Below are 24,637 nucleotides of genomic sequence, written 5' to 3'. Positions count from 1 at the left end.
TGACTTACTGCAGGCCCTCCTTATGCCCGCGCAGATTTCAGTTATTAAATGCGCTGCCCACACAAATGGTTAGACCCCAGTTGACGTTGGTAATGAACAAGCAGATTGTGCAGCGCGGACAGCCGCGCAAATTCAGCAAGTGATGGTGCCAAAAATGTTAAGTCAGACTAAACGATCTACTATAAATATGTCTGCATCTGACAAGTCAATGCCAACCATCCAAGACGTCATAAGGTTACAGGAGGACGCTCCTGAGAGTGATAAACAAATGTGGAAACGGTTAGGTTGTACATATGATTCTGTTTCTTCTTTATGTACCACGCCAGCACTTCAGACTTGTATGTCTGATGTGCTGGCTTTATGGGTCATTGAATGTGTACACTTTGCAACTCATTGTGGGGCTCGAGGGACTAGTGATTTGTTGTTGGACACTTGGTGGCACCCTAAAATGCAGGGGTTGGCCCAGAGTATCAGTAATCGGTGTTTGATTTGTCAGCAATAAGAACGGTGACAATATCATCTTTGCTAAAGAGCAACAGCCATGGAGAATTGTCAAGAAGTTTGCATCATTTTCAGTTAATGTTAAAATTCTCTCCTGACATTGTCCTGTATTATACCACAATAGATTTCTGGTCATGTTCACTCACTTCCCAGTTCGACCAATCATTTCCTGTTTGTTTACTAATCCCATGCAGAACTGCTACAAATCCAGCATTTCCAGTAATAAATGCAATTTTACAGTTCCAAAGAATTTTTTAATATGCACTCGGAAGGCCCGTATGAGATGGCAAGAAAACTGTGTTGAATCAAAATGATTGAAATCTGTTCTAAACTTGCACCCTAAGCTCATATGCTGGTGCTGTGGCTTAGATGGTTAAAGCGCCTGTCTAGTAAACAGGAGATCCTGAGTTCAAATCTCAGTCAGTGCTTTCAATGGAAATTAACAGCTGGAGTGATGCTGAACATTTCATGGTAAATGCAGAAAATGTTGGCGCAATCCCTGCAACGCGAACCTTAAAGCTTGCATTCCCTCCAATTATCAGCAAATCAAGGTTTATTGCAAAACCCAGGTCAAAATCATCAAACAGAAGAAATTATAATAAAATCTTAAACTCTAACACAAACTAAGTCTATTCAGAAAGTACTATAATGGACACAACGTAAAATCTTATTGTTACACAGTTTTAGCAATGACACAGAACACAAATCAAGTCCCCTTCCCCAAAGCCTCAACCACTATCAAAGTCAAGGGAGTTTCGCAAGCTGCTGCAGGGTACTTACAGTCACAGGCTGCAGGAGGTCAAGTCAAAGGTGGAGAGGTCAAGCCAAGAGACCCTCAATCGAAACACAGCCCCTTTTATATTGTTTTACCTGGCTATTTCCTGTGTTCGGCCAGCCCCTTTTGCATTGAATCCATAAGGTTTAAAGTTCCCTCTGGTCCTGCCCCCTTTGAGCCGGTCAGACCTGTCAAGATAGGAGTACCTCCCCTAGGTCCGCCTCCAGTCTGCTTTTTGAGTTAACGAGGTTGAGCTCCCTTGTGAAGATTTTCAAAGTCTTCCATCTGCTCCGGAGATCGCTGCTATGTTGATGGGGTGTTGATTGGATTCTGCTCTGGTGGAGGCATAGTCATTTACATCTGCATGGGGCTATGACCATCCCGTTGTCCTGCTTGCAGGCAGGCCCCTTGTGTATCCCCGTGCCCCTTTGTCTGTGTTTTAATCTTATCTAGTTGTCTGGCTCCTTCTTCCTTGTAGCTCCTGGGGGGGGTTTGTAAATACCTATGCCCCTACTCGGCTCAGCGGACCAAGCCTGCTGGGAAATTTGGTTACGTTCCCTTGGCTGAAAAGTGTCCAGTTTACAGTCTCTGGGTTTTATCCTTGGGCAGTCCAAAAAGGGCCGAATTGCCCGAAAACCTTACAGATGCCCCTTCGATACATCCCTATCTGCTTGGACCGTATCGACACAGGTGAAGGGCAATTCATTTCCTTTTGTGTGGACCGTAGGCCCCCCCTCAACAACATGCGAAACTACAAGTCCCAAGACAGTTCCCTTAATCTAGGCTACCCCTAATTTCATTGAAAGGGAAAGACAAGACCATACTTAATTCAAACACACAGTAACATACACACATTTCACCGGAACCCCAAACGTAAGGGTCCCTGTACATATATCACAATCAAGTAACTGAAACCCGCGAATCCATACACCTATTTACATTTGAATCTCTTTATTTCACTAAGGATCCTCTTTTCTGGGCTGCACTTCGCTTCTTCCCGTTGAAGGCTCTTCATTTTTCCTCCATCGTCGATACCTGCAGCTGAGAGGTTCAGTACAACTGAGGCGACAGCATAATGTACCCCCTGGTACAACATTTTCTTTGTGGGGACAAACATTAAACCATTCTCAGGCCCCCCTGGTGGTGATCGGACAGTTGTGAGGGTCGATTGGTTGGGCTGTGGGCAGGGGTCGCTTTACCTGAACCAGCAGTTCGGTAGCTTTTACAGTCATCCCTTCCCTGGGCGTTACACATCCCTCCCCACTGCGGTCAATTCATCCCGTTCCCTGGGTTCTGCCATCACCTTACAAAAGTGATCGATGCCCCTTGTGGACATGCCTTGGTAGACCCCCATAAACACAAATAAATGCCCTGGTCAGAAGCCCACCACTTATCCCAGCAAACGGTGATCCTACCCGGTGACCCTGTGATGGTCCGGTAGGTGTTGTTGTCCAGGCGTTCCCAGTCCGAGGACCGATCACTCATGTCCAGGCTCAGCTTCCTGGGCCACCACCATCTCCCCAAAGGAATGTCCCCCTTACAGGCTAAACACACCCGCCTGCCCTCAGTCACCCTAACCCGGTCAGTCGCCACCTGTATCTCCTCGCAGAGTACAGAGGCCTCTCCATAGGCGAAGCTCTGGTGGCTGGAGTACCTGGTCGAGTTTGACCCCAGCCACCCAGGCCACCTCCCCAGGTGTGAGTAGTGGGTCTGCTCTGTGGCCACCTGGTCTCCCTGTCCGGTAGTGACAAGAGGGGCTCTGCCGCCAGAGCACCCGTAGACGAAGGACTCTTCTGTCTCGCCTCTGCGGAGTTCTCCCGGTCCCACCATCGCCAGGATCATCAGCAAGCTCCACATCGGCGGGTGCCCCATCTGTAAAACAGACAAAACACATCCTTGCCTCTGCAGAACTACCTTCCTTAAAGTGCATGGCTTCTATCCAGCGGCATCAGCAGCTCCCGCTTTGAAGTTGGGAAATTGACATGAAATTGCCGCAGCCTGTCTGTGGTTCTGTGTCCACAGCCCGGCTCCACCAGGGTCCTAGTGCCTGCTGCTCAATCATTATTTCACTGCACTATGCGCTTCTGTGATCCCACGATCCTAAATAACCCACACACCACTAAACATTAATTAGAACTAACAGGGGGGGAATGCTATATACAATGCCACCCGTCTCCGGGTGGCCAAATTAAAACTGGACCCCGCTATACTGGGGCTGTTCACCTGTTTGGACCAACGGCTCGGGCCAGACCTCCCCCTCCCGGGGGTCCGGACTGCCCCTTGCCTCTCCTTCCCCAAAGGGGTTCGGGGATCCCTTTCTGCTCCCTCCGGAGACTGGGCTACCTGTGGCAGCACTGGATAATGTCCTACATCCCTCACCGTTCCCTTCTACTGGGGACCATCTTACCGGGGGCTTGGAGACCCGATTGCTCCTTCGTCCCCTGGATGGTTCCCACGCCCAAGGTGATACCTCCCTCTCCTCTGCCTCCCTAGCCTCTATACTAAGGCAGGCCACCTGACCCACAGGTAAGGGCTTGGGAATCGTTACTGTCCCTGGGCTGGGTGCTTGCAGCACTGTCGGTTTCTTTGGGACTGCCCCTTCGGGACAGCACCTTGTCACCGGTTGTGTGACCATGGAGTCAGGGACCTCCCCCACCGTCGTTAATTCTACGGGGGGTTTCTCCACTACCACCCCCAGTCTTCCCCCCACCTTGCTCTTTCTTGCCCTTATGGGGTGGAACAATTTAAATTGACTGATGTGGCGTTCGCATGGGTCCCACCTTAAGGGATTTAAACTGCAAATAGCCGCTGAGGCAGCCTCCAGAATGGGACCCTGCACCTGGACCGGACCAGGGTCTGGGGCTAGAACTACCCCTGCGCTCCCTTTTTCCTGAGGCTGCTCCCTGGGTAGTCATACGGGTTCTTGTGGTGTGGGTGCGGGCAGGCCCTGGCCCGTTGCCATTGCCACCTGTCCCGACCCAGCTGCTAGGCTCTGCAAAAAGGCTAAAAGTTTTTTTAATTCGATGGTTTCCGGGGCAGCTGCTCCTGCCGCCGGGGTCTGACTCTTTACTGCGGGAGCCCTCTCCTCCTTGCTAGGGTTCTCACACTCCCTCTTGAAATGCTCGGCCTTACCACACCCGTAGCATACCGGTCTCTTGTCGGAGGTCCGGGTGCCCTCATGCTTCCACTCTCTCTTAGGGGGTGCTGGCGCGATTTCATGCACCTTACCCTTAAGGGGCTTTTCCTCACTCCTCTCCCCATTGCGATATGCGAGGGTGAGTTTCCTAAGGACCTCTGCCTCATTAAGGGCCGGGGTCTGCGGGTCGAACCAGTGTTCGGCTTTTGCCCTAACGTTAGGGAGACAGTTGGCTACTAGGGTCTTTAGCCAGTGGGCTGTTCTCTCCCCTAAATTCAGTCTATCCGCGGGGACCCCGCACGCCTCCACATAGACAATCCACAGCCTGTCTGCGAACATAGTGGGAGATTCCCCTGGTTGCTGCTTGGTTTCCCCCACCCTCATGAAAGGGCTCCCCAGATTCAAACCCATTGCCTCCAGCACAGCAGTCTGTGCTGCCGCCCATGTGTCAGGTTGTCCCCCATTCCCGGAGGTCACTGCCCTGCATAGCTGTGCATCTAGGGTCATCAGGAGCATCCTTACTTGCTCCCCCTCGTCGCAGTCATTAATGCTGGCTGCCTGCTCCACCGCCATAAAATGAAGCGACGGATCCCCTTTTGGAGTTAGCCTGGGAACGTGGGCCACCATCCCCCTGAGCGCGGATGCCCCATGAGGAATGATAATGTCGCCCTCAACCGGTCCCCTATTCGCCAGCCCCGCCGGGGGACCATACCTTCTCTGCCTGACAGGGCACATCTGCCCTACCTGGGGTTCCTGCTCCTCCGCCTCCCCGGCGTCCAGCTCTCCTGCCCCGTTGGGTAGCCCCCCTGTCCCCGGGCTAACTACCCATATAGGAGACGCCGCTATCTGGGGATACACCACTGACCCCCCTTGGACCTGCCCCTGACCGGGCGGTCCGAACCCTACCTGCTGACCCGGCCCCATCACCGGCATCCCAGGCAGCGGTCTGTCCCCATCCCATGGGGACCCACATACGAAACCAGGCGGACACGCCGCCAGCTGGGGGTACCCTGCCGACCCCCCTTGGACTTGCCCCTGAACGTGCAATCCGATCCCCCCCTGCCGACCCGGACACAATCCCGGCGCCTCAGGAGGCGGTCGATTCCCCTTAGCCTTTGGGGAATCATCCGCTGCGAGGAGCCCCTTGCCCCTTGGAAACCCCCCTGGACCTACCAGGTGTACCTGTCCCCTGACCTTGGACAAGGTCTCCTCCAACTCTGTTATCCGTGCCTGGCACGGCCCGTGAGCACAGTCCCCTACTTCCTCGCGAGCCACTCGGTACGCTGCCTGGATGTCCCGGAACTTCCCCTCCAGCTTCCTACACTGCTCTGTACTCCGAGCATAGAGTTCCTGGAGCCTCCATTCCTTTGTCTTACCCTCCACTATCTGGCAGTGGAGATATTCCTTCTCGCACCGGTTAGACTCGCTTTCCTGTAGGCTGTCCTGTTTCATTTCTGCCAATTCCTCCCGCAGTCGTTCCGCTGCGCTAGCGCTGTCCCCTGCGCTGGCCCTAACTTCTCCCAACTCCTGCTCTAATTCTTCGACCCTTCGCTCTGTTTTGGCTACCTGCTGGGACAAGCAGACCAGCCAAACTGCCTTCTCCAAGTGCCTTTTGTGTGCCTTACTTTCTGTCCATGCGGCCGCCGCCATTACGGGTCGCTCCGCATTGATTAGTTCTGAGACCCAAGGTTTGGTGAGGTTGACCTTTTGCCACATATGCGAGGAGATTCTCTCCTCCATTTTACTTCGTTCCCTCACCCCCTCTGCCAAGTCACATACTCCAAACCACCGGGCTCCTGCCGCGGTCGCCATTGTAGAGGGTGCCATCTCTGCTACTCCACTACTGGGCCGATATCTGGGGTTTGAGTATCTGTGTGTGTCTCTCTCCAGCTGGCACTGAAACTTCAGAGGCCAGGGGATGCCGCACTGGGACACCTCCACAGAAGAGAGCACTGAATCAAGCCTGCCGTTTATCCCTAACCGGAAGCCTGAGGCTTATATCACACAGATATCCAGACCCCCACCAATGCCCAGGTGATTCTCTCTCTTGCCGGTGGTACAACACCCACCCGGTTCCTACTTCGCTGGAGTAGCTTTCCCAAGAGAGAGAATAGGACACTGCTGTTTATTACCTAACCAGCAGCCTGTCCTGAGTGAATCGTTCAAGATGACCCGAGATTCTCGAACCCGGAATTAAGGTGAGGAATATCTTAACAATGACTTGGTCAGAGATCGCTGGTGAGAGATTGAAGAATTTAAACGACTCCAATTATCAGCATATCAAGGTTTATTGCAAAACCCAGGTCAAAATCATCAAACAGAAGAAATTATAATAAAATCTTAAACTCTAACACAAACTAAGTCTATTCAGAAAGTACTATAACGGACACAACGTAAAATCTTATTGTTACACAGTTTTAGCAATGACACAGAACACAAATCAAGTCCCCTTCCCCAAAGCCTCAACCACTATCAAAGTCAAGGGAGTTTCGCAAGCTGCTGCAGGGTACTTACAGTCACAGGCTGCAGGAGGTCAAGTCAAAGGTGGAGAGGTCAAGCCAAGAGACCCTCAATCGAAACACAGCCCCTTTTATATTGTTTTACCTGGCTTTTTCCTGTGTTCGGCCAGCCCCTTTTGCATTGAATCCATAAGGTTTAAAGTTCCCGCTGGTCCTGCCCCCTTTGAGCCGGTCAGACCTGTCAAGATAGGAGTACCTCCCCTCGGTCCGCCTCCAGTCTGCTTTTTGAGATAACGAGGTTGAGCTCCCTTGTGAAGATTTTCAAAGTCTTCCATCTGCTCCGGAGATCGCTGCTATGTTGATGGGGTGTTGATTGGATTCTGCTCTGGTGGAGGCATAGTCATTTACATCTGCATGGGGCTATGATCATCCCGTTGTCCTGCTTGCAGGCAGGCCCCTTGTGTATTCCCGTGCCCCTTTGTCTGTGTTTTAATCTTATCTAGTTGTCTGGCTCCTTCTTCCTTGTAGCTCCTGGGGGGGGTTTGTAAATACCTATGCCCCTACTCGGCTCAGCGGACCAAGCCTGCTGGGAAATTTGGTTACGTTCCCTTGGCTGAAAAGTGTCCAGTTTACAGTCTCTGGGTTTTATCCTTGGGCAGTCCAAAAAGGGCCGAATTGCTCGAAAACCTTACACCGCTCATCTTCAATTTTGCTCACCTACACCATCGCATTTCCTCCTCGCTTCAGCCTTGTAGAAGGATATCGCGCATTTGAAACTTTAACTCTGTATCTGGCACCACGGATCACCTCAGAATTTTAAAGATTTTATCCTCTCACTTTTAGTTTCTCTGGCAGATTTGCAGCATCCGCGGTATTGTCCTTTGAGTCCAGAATAGGATTTACCTCAAGAAAACCTGGAGGAACATTTTAAATGTATAGCAACGACAACACAGTGTAACGATTGAATGATTAACTGATTTGCTCTGCCTAAGAGTGACCCTGACTTCAAAAAATTGCTCAGTTCTCTCTTCCCAGATGCCGCCAGAACCGCTGAGATTTTCCATCTTTTCCCCTTTTTCTTTGAGATTTCACATCCGCAGTAATTTGCTTTTGTATTGAACAATTTCTGTTGCTGTACGTTAGCAAGAACAATTCGGGCGGGAGAAATAGCGGTCCGTTTTGCATGAAGATTTGGTGCTGACAAATCTATTCCCACCCAAAAACTTTGAGATTTTACACTTTGCAACTTGACCGGTTAACCATACTTGCACTCACACTCTGCCACAACAAACACTAGAAGACACCCTTTACTCTCTCTCACAATACAATCTTTGTGTCTTTGTAGCTTCCCACTTATATTTCATCGAATTAGACATAATCTTCAAAGCCTTGAAGTGACAGTGCAGGTCCGGGGGTAACAACTGATGTCACATCACAAGTCACTGGTGAGAAGCGAGTAGTTGGTGCAAGCTGAAGAATTTGTGAAAGGAAGCCAAACGGAGGCTGCTGCTGTGCCTGCGAGTAAAATGAGCTGGAGAGGCTGCATCACCAAAGAAGGAAATTCAAAACATCCCTCATGAGACTTTGAAGTAAATCATGCGAACCAGCAAAGATTGGGCCTTAGTAGCTCATTTGGTAGAGCTTCATACTTTTATTATGAGGGTCCAGCGTTCAAGTCCCTATCAGGGCTCTTACTTTGGCTCAAGACGTTTGCTTCCCAATGAACAACAAAAAAGAAGAATAAAGAATGCAGAACGGGTCAGGGAAAATGGAAGAACAGTGACAATATCATCTTTGCTGAAGTGCAACAGCCATGGAGAATTGTCAAGAAGTTTGCTTCATTTTCAGTTCATGTTAAAATTCTCTCCTGACATTGTCCTGTATTATACCACAATAGATTTCTGGTCATGTTCACTCACTTCCCAGTTCGACCAATCATTTCCTGTTTGTTTACTTATCCCATGCAGAACTGCTACAAATCCAGCATTTCCAGTAATAAATGCAATTATACAGTTCCAAAGAATTTTTTAATATGCACTCGGAAGGCCCGTATGAGATGGCAAGAAAACTGATGTTGAATCAAAATGATTGAAATCTGTTCTAGACTTGCACCCTAAGCTTGCATGCTGCTGCTGTGGCTTAGATGGTTAAAGTGCCTGTCTAGTAAACAGGAGATTCTGAGTTCAAATCTCAACAGTGCCTTCAATGGAAATTAACAGCTGGAGTGATGCTGAAAATTTCATGGTAAATGCAGAAAACGTTGGCGCAATCCCCGCAACGCGAACCTTAAAGCTTGCTTTTCCTTGTGCGCTGAAGCAATTTGTTCAAACCTTTAAACTCACGTTTTCCGCTCATCTTCAATTTTGCTCACCTCCACCATCGCATTTCCTCCTCGCTTCAGCCTTGTAGAAGGATCACGCGCATTTGAAATTTTAACTCTGTATCTGGCACCACGGATAACATCAGAATTTTAAAGATTTTATCCTCTCACTTTTAGTTTCTCTTGCAGATTTGCAGCATCCGCGGTATTTTCCTTTGAATGCATAATAGGATTTACCTCAAGAAAACATGGAGGAACATTTTAAAAGTATAGCAACGACAACAGAGTGTAACGATTGAATGATTAACTGATTTGCTCTGCCGAAGAGTGACCCTGAGTCGAAAAAATTGCTCAGTTCTCTCTTCACAGATGCTGCCAGAACCGCTGAGATTTTCCATCTTTTCCCCTTTTTCTTTGAGATTTCACATCCGCAGTAATTTGCTTTAATATTGAACAATTTCTGTTGCTGTACGTTAGCAATTCGGGCGGGAGAAATAGCGGTCCGTTTTGCATGAAGATTTGGTGCTGACAAATCTATTTCCACCCAAAAACTTTGAGATTTTGACACTTTGCAACTTGACCGGTTAACCTTACTTGCATTCACACTCTGCCACAACAAACACCAGATGACGCCCTTTACTCTCTCTCACGATACAATCTGTGTCTTTGTAGCTTCCCACTTATATTTCACCAAATTAAACGTAATCTTCAAAGCCTTGAAGTGACAGTGCAGGTCCAGGGGTAACAACTGATGTCACATCACAAGTCACTGGTAAGAAGCGAGTAGTTGGTGCAAGCTGAAGAATTTGTGAAAGGAAGCCAAATCTATTTCCACCCAAAAACTTTGAAATTTTGACACTTTGCAACTTGACCGGTTAACCTTACTTGCATTCACACTCTGCCACAACAAACACCAAATGACACCCTTTACTCTCTCTCACAATACAATCTGTGTCTTTGTAGCTTCCCACTTATATTTCACCGAATTAAACGTAATCTTCAAAGCCTTGAAGTGACAGTGCAGGTCCGGGGGTAACAACTGTTGTCACATCACAAGTCACTGGTAAGAAGCGAGTAGTTGGTGCAAGCTGAAGAATTTGTGAAAGGAAGACAAACGGAGGCTGCTGCTGTGCCTGCGAGTAAAATGAGCTGGAGAGGCTGCATCACCAAAGAAGGAAATTCAAAACATCCCTCATGAGACTTTGAAGTAACTTCGAGAACCAGCGAAGATTAGGCCTTGGTAGCTCATTTGGTAGAGCTTCATACTTTTATTATGAGGGTCCAGCGTTCAAGTCCCTATCAGGGCTCTTACTTTGGCTCAAGACGTTTGCTTCCCAATGACAACAAAAAAGAAGAATAAAGAATGCAGAACGGGTCAGGGAAAATGGAAGAACAGTGACAATATCATCTTTGCTGAAGTGCAACAGCCATGGAGAATTGTCAAGAAGTTTGCTTCATTTTCAGTTCATGTTAAAATTCTCTCCTGACATTGTCCTGTATTATACCACAATAGATTTCTGGTCATGTTCACTCACTTCCCAGTTCGACCAATCATTTCCTGTTTGTTTACTTATCCCATGCAGAACTGCTACAAATCCAGCATTTCCAGTAATAAATGCAAGTTTACAGTTTCAAAGACTAGTGCCAATGAATATTTTAATTTGCACTCGGAAGGCCCGTGTGAGATGTCAGGAAAACTGATGTTGAATCAAAATGATTGAAATCTGTTCTAAACTTGCACGCTAAGCTTGCATGCTGGTGCTGTGGCTTAGATGGTTAAAGTGCCTGTCTAGTAAACAGGAGATCCTGAGTTCAAATCTCAGCAGTGCCTTCAATGGAAATTAACAGCTGGAGTAATGCCTGACATTTCATGGTAAATGCAGAAAATGTTAGCACAATCCCTGCAAAATGAATGTTGAAGCTCACTTTCCCTTGTGTGCTGAAGCCCTGTTTTCAAACCTTTAAACTCCCATTTTCCGCTCATCTTCAATTTTGCTCACCTACACCATCGCATTTCCTCCTCGCTTCAGCCTTGTTGAAGGATATCGCGCATTTGAAACTTTAACTCTGTGTCTGGCACCACGGATATCCTCAGACTTTTAAAGATTTTATCCTCTCACTTTTAGTTTCTCTTGCCGATTTGCAGCATCCACGGTATTTTCCTTTGAATGCATAATAGGATTTACCTCAAGAAAACCTGGAGGATCATTTTAAAAGTATAGCAACGACAACAGAGTGTAACGATTGAATGATTAACTGATTTGCTCTGCCTAAGAGGGACCCTGAGTCGAAAAGATTGCTCAGTTCTCTCTTCACAGATGCTTCCAGAACCGCTGAGATTTTCCATCTTTTCCCCTTTTTCTTTGAGATTTCACATCCGCAGTAATTTGCTTTTATATTGAACAATTTCTGTTGCTGTACGTTAGCAAGAACAATTCGGGCGGGAGAAATAGCGGTCCGTTTTACATGAAGATTTGGCGCTGACAAATCTATTTCCACCCAAATACTTTGAGATTTTGACACTTTCCAACTTGACCGGTTAACCTTACTTGCATTCACACTCTGCCACAACAAACACCAGATGACACTCTGTCTCACAATACAATCTGTGCCTTTGTAGCTTCCCACTTAAATTTCACCGAATTAAACGTAATCTTAAAAGCCTTGAAGTGACAGTGCAGGACCGGGGGTAACAACTGATGTCACATCACAAGTCACTGGTAAGATGCGAGTAGTTGGTGCAAGCTGAAGAATTTGTGAAAGGAAGCCAAACGGAGGCTGCTGCTCTGCCTGCAAGTAAAATGAGCTGGAGAGGCTGCATCGCCAAAGAAGGAAATTCAAAACATCCCTCATGAGACATTGAAGTAAATTATGAGAACCAGCAAAAATTGGGCCTTGGTAGCTCATTCAGTAGAGCTTCATACTTTTGTTATGAGGGTCCAGTGTTCAACTCCCTATCAGGGCTCTTACTTTGGCTCAAGACGTTTGCTTCCCAATGAACAACAAAATAGAAGAATAAAGAATGCAGAACGGGTCAGGGAAAATGGAAGAACGGTGACAATATCATCTTTGCTAAAGAGCAACAGCCATGGAGAATTGTGAAGAAGTTTGCATCATTTTCAGTTAATGTTAAAATTCTCTCCTGACATTGTCCTGTATTACACCACAATAGATTTCTGGTCATGTTCACTCACTTCCCAGTTCGACCAATCATTTCCTGTTTGTTTACTAATCCCATGCAGAACTGCTACAAATCCAGCATTTCCAGTAATAAATGCAATTTTACAGTTTCAAAGACTAGTGCCAATGAATATTTTAATTTGCACTCGGAAGGCCGGTATGAGATGTCAGGAAAACTGATGTTGAATCAAAATGATTGAAATCTGTTCTAAACTTGCATGCTAAGCTTGCATGCTGGTGCTGTGGCTTAGATGGTTAAAGCGCCTGTCCAGTAAACAGCAGATCCTGAGTTCAAAACTCAGCAGTGCTTTCAATGGAAATTAACAGCTTGAGTGATGCTCAATTTTTCATGGTGAATGCAGAAAATGTTGGCACAATCCCTGCAACGCGAGCCTTAAATCTTGCATTCACTTGTGTGCTGAAGCAATTTTTTCAAACCTTTAAACTCACATTTTCCGCTCATCTTCAATTTTGCTCACCTACACCATCGCATTTCCTCCTCGCTTCAGCCTTGTAGAAGGATCACGCGCATTTGAAACTTTAACTCTGTGTCTGGCACCACGGATAACCTCTGAATTTTAAAGATTTTATACCCTCACTTTTAGTTTCTCTTGCAGATTTGCAGCATCCGCGGTATTTTCCTTTGAATGCATAATAGGATTTACCTCAAGAAAACCTGGAGGAACATTTTAAAAGTATAGCAATGACAACAGAGTGTAACGATTGAATGATTAACTGATTTGCTCTGCCGAAGAGTGACCATGAGTCGAAAAAATTGCTCAGTTCTCTCTTCCCAGATGCCGCCAGAACCGCTGAGATTTTCCATCTTTTCCCCTTTTTCTTTGAGATTTCACATCCGCAGTAATTTGCTTTTATATTGAACAATTGTTCACCAAATGAGGAGAAAATGATGCTGGGTAATAGGGGCCAGTGGAAGGGATTGGAAGTGAGCCAATCAGAATGTCTTACTAGGTCAGGAGGGGTATAGGATGACCTGTGGGAATCGTGTAGGTGAAACTTGATACCATTTGAATTGATTTGCAGAGATCCCTTTGTCTCTTTGTTCATTCGCTTTCCGGGGTTTAGTAGACTGGATGTGTCTTATGCCTCTGAGATGAATCAAGCTTGCAAGCCAAATAAAATAACTAATGCTGTACCTGCAAATCCATCTCGACTTTTATTGAGGCCAGACTGACGGGTAAAGAAATTTGGGATTTGACAATTAGTGCCGAAACCCGGGATTTCTCAAGACGGTTCTGACCAACTGCGAAATCAGAATTTGACTGATTATGAACTGATTATGGGGAAATAGGGCCCACAATGTACAGCTGGAAAATGACCGCGCATTGATTGTTCCCCTCTTCTTATCGTCTGATTAGTCTGGTCACTCGCGGTTGGTACAGAAAGGTCGTCTCGATGAAATCAAAGGTCAGTCTGGGGATTAGATATTTAATTGATGGGATTTCATATTGTTGATTCGGCTTGGGTTAGGTTTTGGGTTGATGGGACATCTAAAAGATGATTCAATTCCAAGTATAAGTGTTTTTATGGCTGATGTGACTTCAGTAGATGGAGATTCAGTCAAGTATAAGTGTTTTTATGGCTGATGTGACTTCAGTAGTGAAGGTTCAGTCAAGTATAAGTGTTTTTAAATCTGAAGATGATTCAATTCCATGTGTGAATGTTTTAAATCTATAGTTGATTAAGCTAAAAACTTGTACCCTTGGGCTGTAGTGGCGAAGGGCGCAGTTCTGAGGACTAGTTGAGATTGAGGGGAATGCTGCATATTGGTTGAAGCAGAAGTCTCTCAAAGGGTTAACAGCAGCAGCCAAAATTAAAGACGACAGACAGTGCTTCTCACTCAGGCCTTGAGATAACAGCAGCAGCCTATAGTGTAATCGGATACCTTTCCTTTGAGTCAGTGAACTCCAGCAAAGTTACGTTTTGAATTAATTAAAGGAAACCAGTGGGTTTCTCCACCTCTTTGATAAAAGTTATTATTTTCGAAAGCAATTGATTGAAATTGCCAGAATCTTAAGTTTTACTTACTTGAAATAATGTTTATCTCATTTTGTTTGTGAATTAATAGAAACTTAAAGAAGATCATTGACACCATTTTAAATAGTGTAAATCTGGAGATGACAGTTGACTTTGCCAACATTTTTGTGAATGTAAGAAAAACTCGTTTCAAGAAAAATTGTTAAGATAAAGAATTAATTAAGTTGTAAATGTTATACAAGTTTGTGTTAAGCAAATCGTAAATTAAGTTCTGAGTTGAGATCAGAGCTAAGCTTGCAAGTTGCAGTAATTCAATTTGAATTTTCAAACATTTTTATGTTTTAAAAGAACACTGTTAGAACCTTTTCAATCGTTTTGCCAAGAAAACAAAACGCGCAATTAGAGACAGGAAAGGCTCGGGTCAAACAAAAGATGAGCTACGTAGTTCAATGGCTGGCCTTGAATTGACAGAAAATGATTAATTCAATAATTTAAAAATGTCAGTAAAAGTTTTGACTGCACCTGTAGCATTGTCTGCACTAATTCCAGAACCACCAGAGTATAATAATTTATATCCAGTCACTGCTCCCCAGATTCTAATCATGCCAGTAACTCCAGCCCTTTTTGGTTGATAGTGTGGGTCCCGATTTACCATCTTCACGATCAGTTGAGAAAGAGGAGCTCTGTTCCGCAAGCCCAGTTAGCTCTTGGAACAAATCTCGGACAGCGAGAGAAGGGATTGGTCCTAACCAGAAACAATTAAGCATACCACCTAAATCCCTCCAAACCAAGGGGAAACTGCAAATTTTGAGAACAAAGGGAGCTGCAACAGATGATTTTGAAGAGAAAGAACTCCCACTAGTGACAGGGAGGGACGTTGAAGTCTTGGAAGAACCAGAGGAAATAGCTAGAGTGCCCCCTGGTGGGACTCGGAGACAGTTGCCGATTAGGAAGATACCAATCACCTGAATTATGCTAGCCACGCCGCACTTCAGCAAGCCCATGCGTTAGACGACGATAGACGGACACAGATCCTGAATGCGTTGAATAACACATTTCAAAAGCCCATAAATATTTCTGCTATCTTAGACCTAAAACCTAAGAAGACTGAAGAGCCCAAGGAATTTCTGGAGCGTTTTAATGAAATCTACCGTGGGCAGTCAGGCGACTTGCCATATCAAAATGGTCAGAATTCCCCTCAATATTGTGCTATGTTAATGCATGCCTACCACCTTCTGTGGCTACTGCTGTGAAATGTAATAACATGAATTGGACAGAGAACGACCCTTCCCAGATGGCAAGGGCAGTCAGATTTTATTGGAAGGAGAGTGTAGGCCAGGAAGGAGGCTCAGTTACAAAGGTTAAGACTGAGTATGTAATGAAAAAGGATGATCTGCGACCCCAACAAGCGGCAGAAATGGTAGTTTACCAGCAGGAGCCCCAATATTGTGACTCTGGGTGGGTGGATCAGCGAGGGGGAGGATATCAAACCCACCCAAAGGGACCCTCAGCTCCTTTTTATGGCCCACCGTATGCACCAACAGCTTTACAACCGACGCCCCCTCTGAGGGGCCATTGGTTACTGGGAGAAGAGGACAGGGCAGAAATAGAGGGAGCAATGCATGTTTTAATTGCGGCCGTGCAGATCATTGGCAACAGGAATGCCCCTTTAAAAGACAGGCAGCAGAAGGAGATTATCCGACCCAAAGGAGGGGGTACCCACCAAGGGGAGGACAGACGAGATACACTGACTTCTCCCAGGCAAACCCTTTCCCAACACAGGATTGACTAGCTAATTTAGTCATAAGGACTCTCCAATCGGACAGGGAACCTATTATCTCTCTGCAGATTGGAGATTAACGTCACTCATTTGTAATCGACACTGGAGCAGCCATGTCTTCTGTGCAATCAGAACTTCGACTACCATTATCCGACCACACACAGCAATTGTCGGGGTTCCAAGGACAGGTGTGTGAGTATCCTATTTCTGAACCTGTGACAGTCACTTGCAAGAATAAGTCTGCAGATCATCAGTTTGTAGTGACTACTGGATTGGACAGTAATTTGTTGGCCCGAGATTTACTGTGTATCTTCCAGCTGCAGCTAGAGTACGGAGACGAAGGGGTAACGGTCCAATCATGGAGGATGAGACAACAGTGCTATATTTCTATCACCCCCAGTGGTGGACGTTAGACATTGAACAGTCACTGCATCACGTTACCCTGGCCTATGACAGAACCGGACAAAACAGGGAGTTGGAGGACAAATACCGGCCATTAATTGGGACCGAATGGCCAGTCAAAGGTACAGCCACAGTCACGGGAAAAGAAGGTACAGCCGATTTTGTTACAATACCACCACATTTATGGCCACAGTCAGCTTCGGTAAGCCCTCATATTACACGTCAGGTCCACGACCAGTACCATGCCAGGGATCTGGGGCAAATGGTAAGGAGGGCAGTGGATCATTCGGATCCAACAGAGTACGCACTTCAAGTCATGACGGACGGCACTGCCATAAAATATTTTGAGGTCCCTGAAACAATTAACACTCGACTGCAGCATCACTGGGGACATGATGTTTTGGAATATGTCAATCCACAGGTCTGGGCGAAATAACCATCACAAGTGGGAAAGACAAATGTTACACCTATAAAGGTAACGATTAAGGATCATGTAAAGCTACCTTCCATTCGGCAATACCCCCTGAAATCCCAAGCTGCTCCGTCTATAGACAAATTAACCCAAGAGCTGTTGCAACAGGGTATTTTGGTCCCTTGCCAATCAGAATGTAACACCCCCATACTTGCTGTGCCTAAACCAGCCAAACCAGACCAGTACCGATTAGTACAGGATTTACGTTCAATCAATGCCATCGCATAGCCGTTACATGCTCTCACCCTCCAACAGGATATTACGGTGTATAGCTCCCACTCGGTCATCGCACTACTGAGGCAACTGCAGACTCAGCATCTTACCGCAGCTCGTCAGAATAGGTATGAGATATACCTTTTGAACAATCCACGTCTGACATTTAAACACTGTACCACTATCAATCCAGCCTGTTTTCTTAGTGGTCCATGAAGACGCACCTGGCCACGACTGTTTAGCCTTGATTCAGGAAACTACCACAATAAGGGCCGATTTGAGTGACATTTCGTCAGAACAACCTGACATGATTATGTGTGGTCAAATATCCCACCGGGGTTTAGTTAATGACTTACTGCAGGCCCTCCTTATGCCCGCGCAGATTTCAGTTATTAAATGCGCTGCCCACACAAATGGTTAGACCCCAGTTGACGTTGGTAATGAACAAGCAGATTGTGCAGCGCGGACAGCCGCGCAAATTCAGCAAGTGATGGTGCCTAAAATGTTAAGTCAGACTAAACGATCTACTATAAATATATCTGCTTCTGACAAGTCAATGCCAACCATCCAAGACATCATAAGGTTACAGGAGGACGCTCCTGAGAGTGATAAACAAATGTGGAAACGGTTAGGTTGTACATATGATTCTGTTTCTTCTTTATGGACCACGCCAGCACATCAGACTTGTATGTCTGATGTACTGGCTTTATGAGTCATCGAATGTGTACACTTTGCAACTCATTGTGGGGCTCGGGGGACTAGTGATTTGTTGCTGGACACTTGGTGGCACCCTAAAATGCAGGGGTTGGCCCAGAGTATCAGTAATCGGTGTTTGATTTGTCAGCAATATAACACCGGAAAAGGTATCCCTTGTGGGTTGGGGCAAACCCCATTGCCCAGTGGTCCCTTTGAGACGCTCCAAATGGATTACATTGAGTTGGAAAGGTGTCAATGTTATAAATATGTTTTGGTCATTGTGGATGGGTTCAGCAGATGGGTTGAGGCATATCCGACTACCGATAATAAAGCTGCTACTGTGGTTAAAGTTCGGATGCGGGAAATCATTCCCCGGTACAGTAGACCAGCTCAGTTGAGTTCTGCTAACGGGCCTCATTTTCTTGGACAGATTAACCTGCCTCCCTTCTCCAGTGCTATTTTACAGGTGTGGAGCATGATGGGGTGGCTACGCACCGTCTGTGTGATATTTGGCCTCACCTCGCTTGGAGTGTTATTGGCGACGGACATAGAAAAGGGGAATATTATCTATATTTGTAACCCGAACCAATCTACAAGGATACATCACCTATGCAAAGGTGATGTTCTTCGCTGCCCCCATATACGAAGACATGGTATCGACTCATGGAAGGTCGTCAAAGTTAAGGAGAATGCAGGAGTCATGAAGCAATTGCACTGGTCCCGGCGATGGGAAGGGAACATTATATGGACATTGCCTCGTTTTTGGAGTACATGTAAGTTTGATTTTGGATGTGTTAAGATTGGTGCGATAAAGGTAACATCAGACCGTCAGGAGAGCGTAGGAAGAGATTGTGAGAGAGCGAGAGGGACGAGAGAGAGGACGGGGCGTGTGAGAAGGGAAGTACAGCTAGAACGTAGGTTATCGGGAGATACACTTAATTTAGTTAAAGGCCAAACTGAGGAAAACCCGGGTAATATGAATCTCTTCTACCAGATTTACCACCGCTTGTATGGCCATGGACGGGTTGTCTGCTCCCCGAACCCCGCAGCTGTGTCTAGGTTATTTTCTGTTTCACCGCTTTGGGGCACTCCCCAAACGGTGGTTCATTGTCAACGTTCCGAGCCACCGCCCGAGCAAGTCACTCTTCCTTACGATCCGGGTTCCGTACCACCGGCTATTTGCCTATCCCTTCCTCGGGATAATTCCCATTCACAGTATGATAGGCTGCAACGGTGGAGGGCATATATACCTAGCCACTTCACTCCCAATAGGGATTCCCGGTCGTACGAGAATTGTTTCAGCAGTGAAGGATACGGCTGTTTGCTGGTACAGGTGGAAACGAATATAACATGTCTGTTCCCCACCTGTACGGACAGGAGGTGCCATATCACCCAGGCGTCTGGCCAATGCGTTTGTTACAACACCACTTGCGTTCCATTGAACGCCGGCCTCCAGCTCCTTTGTGGCTGGGGGAATGTCTCTCATATCACTGTTGGGACGAGGGCTTTCCGCATTGCTAGGCGGCCCGAATGGGCGTTTCGAAGCTAGATAAACTGGGCTACTGGGGGGTTCCTTGGCTGTCAGCAATAGGAATTATTTTATTTGTGGCCTTACCATCTTGGGAAATGAAACCTTGGGAGCCCTCGTGGCAATAACCAAGGAATTGCCTCAGCTACGGTTGTTTGCAATGCAGAACCGGTATGCTCTTGACTATCTTCTGGCCCGTGAGGGTGGGGTATGCGCCATAGTGCAGGACAAGTGTATCATGGGAGTTCAGGACTTGACCGCTAACATCACTAAATTTATGGATCACATACGGGATCACCTAGACGGAATGCAGGATCCTGGCGCTTGGGGTAACTGGGGATTTGGAGGTTGGAAGGACTGGTTGATAAATATGGTCATGCATTTAGTGGTGGCTATCGGCTGCATCTTTGTGGGCCCAGCCATCCTTAAATGTGTGATGGGTAGAATGTGGGGTACACCTGAACAGATCAACGCCCCTAAAATCTTAGCTGTCAAAATCCATGAGGGTGCAGCTACGCCAGGAATTGGAAATGCAGTGACAGATCTTTTTAGGTGAGGGACCGTAGCTATGGATTTGATAGTTCGGTTATCATGGAATGATAAAAGGAGGGAATGACGAATGTGATATAAAATAGTTACTTTAGAGATATTAGTTACTGTAATGTAGAGATACGCCAGTCTCCTTCTGGTGAGTTCACAGACAAATGATTTCAGACCGCATGGCAAAGCAAGGAGGAGGTGTGTCCACCAAAGGAGGAGAAAAGGATGCTGGGTAATAGGGGCCAGAGGAAGGGATTGGAAGTGAGCCAATCAGAATGTCTGACTAGGTCAGGAGGGGTATAGGATGACCTATGGGAATCGTGTATGTGAAACTTGATACCATTTGAATTGATTTGCAGAGATCCCTTTGTCTCTTTTTTCATTCGCTTTCCGGGGTGTAGGAGACTGGATGTGTCTTATGCCTCTGAGATGAATCAAGCTTGCAAGTCAAATAAAATAACTAATGCTGTACCTGCAAATCCATCTCGACTTTTATTGAGGCCAGACTGACGGGTAAAGAAATTTGGGATTTGACAGGATCACGCGCATTTGAAACTTTAACTCTCTGTCTGGCACCACGGAGATCCTCAGATTTTTAAAGATTTTACCCTCTCACTTTTAGTTTCTCTTGCAGATTTGCAGCATCCGCGGTATTTTCCTTTGAATGCATAATAGGATTTACCTCAAGAAAACCTGCAGGCACATTTTAAAAGTATAGCAACGACAACAGAGTGTAACGATTGAATGATTAACTGATTTGCTCTGACTACGAGTGACCCTGAGTTGAAAAAATTGCTCAGTTCCCTCTTCCCAGATGCCGCCAGAACCGCTGAGATTTTCCATCTTTTCCCCTTTTTCTTTGAGATTTCACATCCGCAGTAATTTGCTTTAATATTGAACAATTTCTGTTGCTGTACGTTAGCAAGAACAATTCGGGCGGGAGAAATAGCGGTCCGTTTTGCATGAAGATTTGGTGCTGACAAATCTATTTCCACCCAAAAACTTTGAGATTTTGACACTTTGCAACTTGACCGGTTAACCTTACTTGCATTCACACTCTGCCACAACAAACACCAGATGACACCCTTTACTCTCTCTCACAATACAATCTGTGTCTTTGTAGCTTCCCACTTAAATTTCACCGAATTAAACGTAATCTTCAAAGCCATGAAGTGACAGTGCAGGTCCGGGGGTAACAACTGATGTCACATCACAAGTCACTGGTAAGAAGCGAGTAGTTGGTGCAAGCTGAAGAATTTGTGACAGGAAGCCAAACGGAGACTGCTGCTATGCCTGCGAGTAAAATGAGCTGGAGAGGCTGCATCACCAAAGAAGGAAATTCAAAATATCCCTCATGAGACGTTGAAGTAACTTATGAGAACCAGCAAAGATTGGGCCTTGGTAGCTCATTCTGTAGAGCTTCAGACTTTTAATATGAGGGTCTAGCGTTCAAGTCCCTATCAGGACTCATAATTTGGCTCAAGACGTTTGCTTCCCAATGAACAACAAAAAAGACGAAGAAAGAATGCAGAACGGGTCAGGGAAAATGGAAGAATGGTGACAATATCATCTTTGCTAAAGAGCAACAGCCATGGAGAATTGTCAAGAAGTTTGCTACATTTTCAGTTCATGTTAAAACTCTCTCCTGACATTGTCCTGTATTAAACCACAATAGATTTCTGGTCATGTTCACTCACTTCCCAATTCGACCAAGCATTTCCTGTTTGTTTACTTATCCCATTCAGAACTGCTACAAATCCAGCATTTCCAGTACTAAATGCAATTTTACAGTTTCAAAGACCAGTGCCAATGAATATTTTAATTTGCATTCGGAAGGCCCGTATGAGATGTCAGGAAAACTGATGTTGAATCAAAATGATTGAAATCTGTTCTAAACTTGCACGCTAAGCTTGCATGCTAGTGCTGTGGCTTAGATGGTTAAAGCGCCTGTCTAGTAAACAGGAGATCCTGAGTTCAAATCTCAGCAGTGCCTTCAATGGAAATTCACAGCTGGAGTGATGCTCAACATTTCAAGGGGAATGCTGTGAATGTTAGCACCATCCCTGCAACGCAAACCTTAAAGCTTGCTTTCCCTTGTGTGCTGAAACACTTTTTTCAAACCTTTTAACTCCTATTTTCAACTCAACTTCAATTTTGCTCACCTACACCATCGCATTTCCTCCTCGCTTCAGCCCTGTAGAAGGATCACGGGCATTTGAAACTTTAACTCTGTGTCTGGCACCACGGATATCCTCCGATTTTTAAAGATTTTACCCTCTCACTTTTAGTTTCTCTTGCAGATTTGCAGCATCCGCGGTATTTTCCTTTGAATGCATTATAGGATTTACCTCAAGAAAACCTGGAGCAACATTTTAAATGTATAGCAACGACAACAGAGAGTAACGATTGAATGAATAACTGATTTGCTCTGCCTAAGAGTGACCCTGAGTCGAAAAAATTGCTCAGTTCTCTCTTCACAGATGCCGCCAGAACCGCTGAGATTTTCCATCTTTTCCCCTTTTTCTTTGAGATTTCACATCCGCAGTAATTTGCTTTAATATTGAACAATTTCTGTTGCTGTACGTTAGCAAGAACAATTCGGGCGGGAGAAATAGCGGTCCGTTTTGCATGAAGATTTTGTGCTGACAAATCTATTTCCACCCAAAAACTTTGAGATTTTGACACTTTGCAACTTGACCGGTTAACCTTACTTGCATTCACACTCTGCCACAACAAACACCAGATGACACCCTTTACTCTCTCTCACCATACAATCTGTGTCTATGTAGCTTCCCACTTATATTTCACCGAATGAAACATAACCTTCAAAGCCTTGAAGTGACAGTGCAGGTCCGGGGGTAACAACTGATGTCACATCACAAGTCACTGGTGAAAAGCGAGTAGTTGGTGCAAGCTGAAGAATTTGTGAAAGGAAGCCAAACGGAGGCTGCTGCTCTGCCTGCGAGTAAAATGAGCTGGAGAGGCTGCATCACCAAAGAAGGAAATTCAAAACATCCCTCATGAGACTTTGAAGTGACTTCGAGAACCAGCAAAGATAAGACCTTGGTAGCTCATGCGGTAGAGCTTTAGACATTTATTATGAGGGTCCAGCGTTCAAGTCCCTATCAGGACTCTTAATTTGGCTCAAGACGTTTGCTTCCCAATGAACAACAAAAAAGAAGAATAAATAATGCAGAACAGGTCAGGGAAAATGGAAGATCGGTGACAATATCATCTTTGCTAAAGAGCAACAGCCATGGAGAATTGTCAAGAAGTTTGCTTCATTTTCAGTTCATGTTAAAATTCTCTCCTGACATTGTCCTGTATTATACCACAATACATTTCTGGTCATGTTCACTCACTTCCCAGTTCGACCAATCATTTCCTGTTTGTTTACTTATCCCATGCAGAACTGCTACAAATCCAGCATTTCCAGTAATAAGTGCCATTTTACAGTTTCAAAGACCAGTGCCAATGAAAAATTTAATTTGCACTCGGAAGGCCCGTATGAGATGTCAGGAAAACTGATGTTGAATCAAAATGATTGAAATTTGTTCTAAACTTGCACACTAACCTTGCATGCTGGTGCTGTGGTTTAGATGGTTAAAGTGCCTGTCTAATACACAGGAGATCTTGAGTTCAAATCTCAGCAGTTCCTTCAATGGAAATTAGCAGCTGGAGTGATGCACAACATTGCATGGTGAATGCAAAAAATGTTGGCAATGTCCCTGCAACGCAAACCTTAGAGCTTGCTTCCCCTTGTGTGCTGAAGCACTTTCTTCAAACCGTTTAACTCCCATTTTCCTCTCATCTTCAATTTGGCTCACCTACACCATCGCATTTCCTCCTCTTTTCAGCCCTGTAGAAGGATCACGCGGATTTGAAACTTTAACTCTGTGTCTGGCACCACGGAGATCCTCAGATTTTTAAAGATTTTATCCTCTCACTTTTAGTTTCTCTTGCAGATTTGCAGCATCCGCGGTATTTTCCTTTGAATGCATAATAGGATTTACCTCAAGAAAACCTGGAGGAACATTTTAAAAGTATAGCAACGACAACAGAGTGTAACGATTGAATGATTAACTGATTTGCTCTGCCGAACAGTGACACATTTGTCGAAAAAATTGCTCAGTTCTCCCTTCCCAGATCCCGCCAGAACCGCTGAGATTTTCCATCTTTTCTCCTTTTTCTTTGAGATTTCACATCCGCAATAATTTGCTTTTATATTGAACAATTTCTGTTGCTGTACGTTAGCAAGAACAATTCGGGCGGGAGAAATAGCGGTCCGTTTTGCATGAAGATTTGGCGCTGACAAATCTATTTCCACCCAAAAACTTTGAGATTTTGACACTTTGCAACTTGACCGGTTAACCTTACTTGCATTCACACTCTGCCACAACAAACACCAGATGACACCCTTTACTCTCTCTCACAATACAATCTGTGTCTTTGTAGCTTTCCACTTATATTTCACCGAATTAAACGTAATCTTCAAAGCCTTGAAGTGACAGTGCAGGTCCGGGGGTAACAACTGATGTCACATCACAAGTCACTGGTAAGAAGCGAGTAGTTGGTGCAAGCTGAAGAATTTGTGAAAGGAAGCCAAACGGAGGCTGCTGCAATGCCTGCGAGTAAAA

The 24,637-nt window shown here is 45.7% G+C and overlaps 3 non-coding genes across 3 annotated transcripts; all 3 read left to right on the top strand.

The window, feature by feature from the left end:
• Nucleotides 1–855: 855 nt before the first annotated feature.
• trnat-agu (transfer RNA threonine (anticodon AGU)) lies at nucleotides 856–930 on the top strand. Its single transcript has one exon. It is a non-coding gene; the product is annotated as a tRNA-Thr (tRNA).
• A 10,018-nt stretch (nucleotides 931–10,948) lies between these two features.
• On the top strand, nucleotides 10,949–11,022 carry trnat-agu (transfer RNA threonine (anticodon AGU)). Its single transcript has one exon. It is a non-coding gene; the product is annotated as a tRNA-Thr (tRNA).
• A 10,897-nt stretch (nucleotides 11,023–21,919) lies between these two features.
• trnat-agu (transfer RNA threonine (anticodon AGU)) lies at nucleotides 21,920–21,993 on the top strand. The gene has a single exon. It is a non-coding gene; the product is annotated as a tRNA-Thr (tRNA).
• The last annotated feature ends 2,644 nt before the right edge of the window (nucleotides 21,994–24,637 follow it).

Source organism: Scyliorhinus torazame, chromosome 4, assembly GCF_047496885.1.
Source record: "Scyliorhinus torazame isolate Kashiwa2021f chromosome 4, sScyTor2.1, whole genome shotgun sequence".
In the NCBI taxonomy this organism is placed as follows: domain Eukaryota; kingdom Metazoa; phylum Chordata; class Chondrichthyes; order Carcharhiniformes; family Scyliorhinidae; genus Scyliorhinus; species Scyliorhinus torazame.
Note: the sequence above shows the minus strand (reverse complement) of the source record. Positions and strands in the feature narration are given on the sequence as shown.